Raw genomic sequence first — 3,917 nt, 5'->3', positions numbered from 1 at the left:
TTTCTCCCTTTGTGTCCAACCAGATGGTATTGTTTACTAATCTAATATGGCATGTAGGAGGCTGAATCTATCTCTGTCCATCACAAGAAAAGAAACACTACGTTTAGCCAGGCTCTCTGAAAGCCACACAGTATTTCTTCTGTGCATGTCAATAATTTGTTCTTCTTTTCCTTCAGATGACCCTGTTAGATATGAACATTTGCACAGAAGATGCTGAAGTTGTGCACTCCAACATGCTTCAGATGACTGAGAAACGAAAATGTAGGTTTGAAGAAGAAGTGGAGCACGTGGATGTACGTTTCTTTTATTTGATGACATATATCTTCATCACTCCTTGGGATTAGTCTGTTCTTCCTGTGCTCCCACCTGCAATGCCTTCTGCGTGGTAGGCTATTGATGTCACCTTAGAAAGAGGTCCATAGTGTGACAAAACACTCCAGAGAAACAGTTTGGTGTGGAAGAGTTTCATGTGGAAGTGTTCATAATTCTTGTGTTTATTATTTGTAATAGAAATAGATTGTATTTTTATGATCATTTCTATCTGAAATACATAGGATAGCGATGAATGACGTATGGCCCAGTCTGCTTAAGATCAGACTTTAGGAATAGCTGGACATGATCTCCCAAATGTCTTCCAATCTTTTCTATACATAAAAAAAGTCGGGCAGTTGTTTCTAAAGGGATAAATGATAGAATGTGATTTGGTGCTTTATGGTGCCAGAATAAACAGAAGTTTTGAGAATCCGCATTCTTACCAGTTTACTTGGAGACTGATTTTTTTTTACTCTCCAGATAGAAGGCACCATGTTGGATACCAGTCGTAAAATTCCAGGCAGCCTTTTATCATGTTACATATCCTCTTACTCATTCATTTCACCTTCCAGCAGTTTAGAAAGAACTTGTCCACTTGAATGTTTTTCTTTGGAGTGATTTGAAGGAGACGGCTAAATGGCCATAATCCAGGTAGAAACATAAAAACAAGGGTGTGCTATAAAGACAGGACTTCTTAATGCAAAGAGCCCTCTGAAATTCAAAATACCTGCTATAAAATTAAAAATGTAATCTTTGACTTTTAGATGGGAATTTCTACTCTTCAGTTTCATTCTGTCAGGTGCATTTTTGCTAACTGCTTGATTCATGCTGAATGGACAGTCCTGTCTTATTGTTGGTATGGCAACAGTGATAGAGATCACTGCTGCTTTCTGTAGAAAGTGGCTGCAAGTTACTATGACGAGATCTTGTGCAGGTCTAGAGTTTGATTGGATGTGAGGTTCTCATTGTTTCAGAACACCAACTTGGGGTGGCAGTGTCAGAGGTGTTCATTATCTAGGAAGATTTTCATAGGCGATGAGTTTTGCTGAGGTAGCTTTCTCTTCTGGGTGTAGAAGATATGTGCACAATTAACTTCCTTGAATCCTAAATAGTTGGGGAGATTTTAGTATCTACGAAACCATTTTTACTAGCTTTTTTATGTGGCCTTAGATGATGAAAGTGATCTGGATACAATCTTAGAAAAAAGGAAAACGGTGAGCTGTGAGGAAGAGCTGAAGGAGTATTTGGAGAACACCCTTTCTTCTTGAGATCAAATTAGAACAAGGTATGAATTTTGTATGGTAAACTTAAAAGGTAGAGCATCTTTGCTTTGCATCTTTGAATATTGGTTGTACTACTTAGGCCTTGTTTTAATGCTGTTGTGTGAAGGTATGGAAAAAGAGTGCTTTTCACTTCATGTAAGAATATAGAATAATGTCCCTACTGAACAAGGTTAAGGCAAATAATGCCCACGCTTTAGGAATGGGACAAAAAAAGACTGCCAGCATTCAAAAACCATAGCACATCAGTATTACTGTGCATACCATCACATCCATGCCTTATTCAGAAGGTAAAAGTAGTAGTGCAGATTCTTGGATCACTGGAATCAGAAGTTGGTCTGCACCATCATCACTTCACTCATAGATTTGATCTCATTCAAAGTTCTAGGAACTCAGATGTTTAAGACAGCCAAGCACTGGCAACTTTAAAAACCATCTAAAAATGGGTACAATACTGCTCTCCTTCCTGAAGATCTTAGCAGCAGCTCTGAAGCCATAGAGGAAGCAGCACTGTTCACACACCCAGGAGGTCTTTCCTACCTGCCCGATCAGAGGCACATTAGAAGAGCAGTATGGACCTGAGGGGCAGATGCACATACCTTCACACACCTCGCAGTGGGACTGTGGTTAGAGCTGGAGGTTTGATACTCTTCCTAATAATTTGAGCCGTTAAAACATAGCCGGAGGTAAGAGACCAAGTGAAAATACAATGCCAGGTTGTGGAAAGAGAATGTTACCTATCTGAACTCCTACAAAAATTCCCCATCATTTTCTTTGTTTAGGAGACCAAGCCAATGTCCGTGTAAATGAAAACAAGTGTGAATATTGATTTTTTCTTGAATCAAGACTCAGCTTTATGTCCAAGTCAAAGGCAAATAAACCAGAAAGGCTCCGCTGAGCACAGTGCAGAACTAACATGGAAGACAGTCATTTGACCTCTTATGTAAGCAGTGTTGGAATGGTTCCCCATCCAAAAGGAAGGATGTCAAATGCTTCTTTGGAAATATTTTAACTTCTGTGCGTTTCTTTCTTTGTAATGAACTAATCTCTAACAAGCCAGGACGTGATTGTGTTCAGTAGAAACAGATCAATGGCAACATTTAGCCTAAAGGTTTTATGAGATTGATAAGGAAGTTCGATTTAGATTTAAAGGCACTGTAGTCATTTTAAATTTTATTTCTCTCCGTACTTGAGTCTCTTAAACAGGGACCTTCAATTGGACAGGAACGGGACACTGAAGCAAATTGTAATGGATGATGTAATGGCTTACCCAGAAGCATTTTGTGGGAATTGATTTCTTCTAGGTATCCATCAGCCAGCATTTTAGTGTGAAGGGAATCTTCAAACAGGTAAAACAAAAATTCCCGTTGGTTTCAAACCTGACTGCTATATTAATTTTTCACTTTGGAGAAAATTTTCATGACCTTTAAAATTCAGACTGTATCAAGTATTGTTTCAGCCATTGAAGAAAGTGCTTTTGATAGAGATAGGAGAGGGAAACCAAAACATTTCTCAGAGCCACACTTTGAGCTCTGTCCTTGTTACAAACGGCACTTGAGCAAATTCATTTGCCTTTGGAACAGAAAACGACAAGGTAACAGGCTTATCATTACGGATTTGAGTCTTCCAGGTTCTTTAGATAGTAAGTGATCTATTCAAGATGATCTCTTCCTGAAATAGATCCATTTTGAGAAGGGATATGGATTTCTTAGAAGAAAGCAAATCCCTATGTTAAAACGGGTGTTTTTTGTTGTTGTTTTGCTTTTAGAACTTGCAAGGCACAATCGACTTCATAGTTCGAGATGCAGATAAGAGCACGACATTCCAAACAGGTGTTTCTTTTTGGTTGTTTTCCAATCTGTCTATCTTTGGATTGTAACCAGTAGAACTGTGCTTGAACTGGAAAGAAGTAGCGGAGGTTTCAGAAGTGGAACATGCGGTGGAACAGTAAGCTGAGAGCATTGTGCAAGGAGAGGAAAGAGGGGAAAATGGGAAGAGTTTCCTGAGTCGGAAGGGACCCCTAGGGATCGTCAAAGTCCAACTCCTGGCCCTGCACAGACACTCCAACAGTCCCACCCTCTGCATCCCTGAGAGCATTGGCCAAACGCTCCTGGACCTCTGGCAGCCTTGGGGCTGTGCCCATTGCCTGGAGAACCTATTCAGTGCCCGACCAGCCTCTGAGGAAAAAAACCTTTCCCTGATAGCCAGCCTAATCGTCCCCTGACACAGCTCCTGGCATTCCCTTGGCTCCTGTCCCTGGTCGCAGAGAGCAGAGAGCAAAGCTGTCCCTGTGCTGCCCTTGGGAGGAGCTGAGAGGTCCCAAGT

The 3,917-nt window shown here is 40.6% G+C and overlaps 1 long non-coding RNA gene across 1 annotated transcript; it reads left to right on the top strand.

Moving 5' to 3' along the window:
* The first annotated feature begins 223 nt into the window (after positions 1-223).
* LOC148217829 (uncharacterized) lies at positions 224-3,538 on the top strand. Its single transcript, XR_015800709.1, has 3 exons — positions 224-293; positions 1,483-1,597; positions 3,476-3,538. It is a non-coding gene; the product is annotated as an uncharacterized LOC148217829 (long non-coding RNA).
* The last annotated feature ends 379 nt before the right edge of the window (positions 3,539-3,917 follow it).

The sequence above is a fragment of the Sturnus vulgaris genome, unplaced genomic scaffold, assembly GCF_052056855.1.
Source record: "Sturnus vulgaris isolate bStuVul1 unplaced genomic scaffold, bStuVul1.hap1 Scaffold_212, whole genome shotgun sequence".
Classification (NCBI taxonomy): Eukaryota; Metazoa; Chordata; class Aves; order Passeriformes; family Sturnidae; genus Sturnus; species Sturnus vulgaris.
This window is presented reverse-complemented; position numbering and strand designations above follow the sequence as displayed.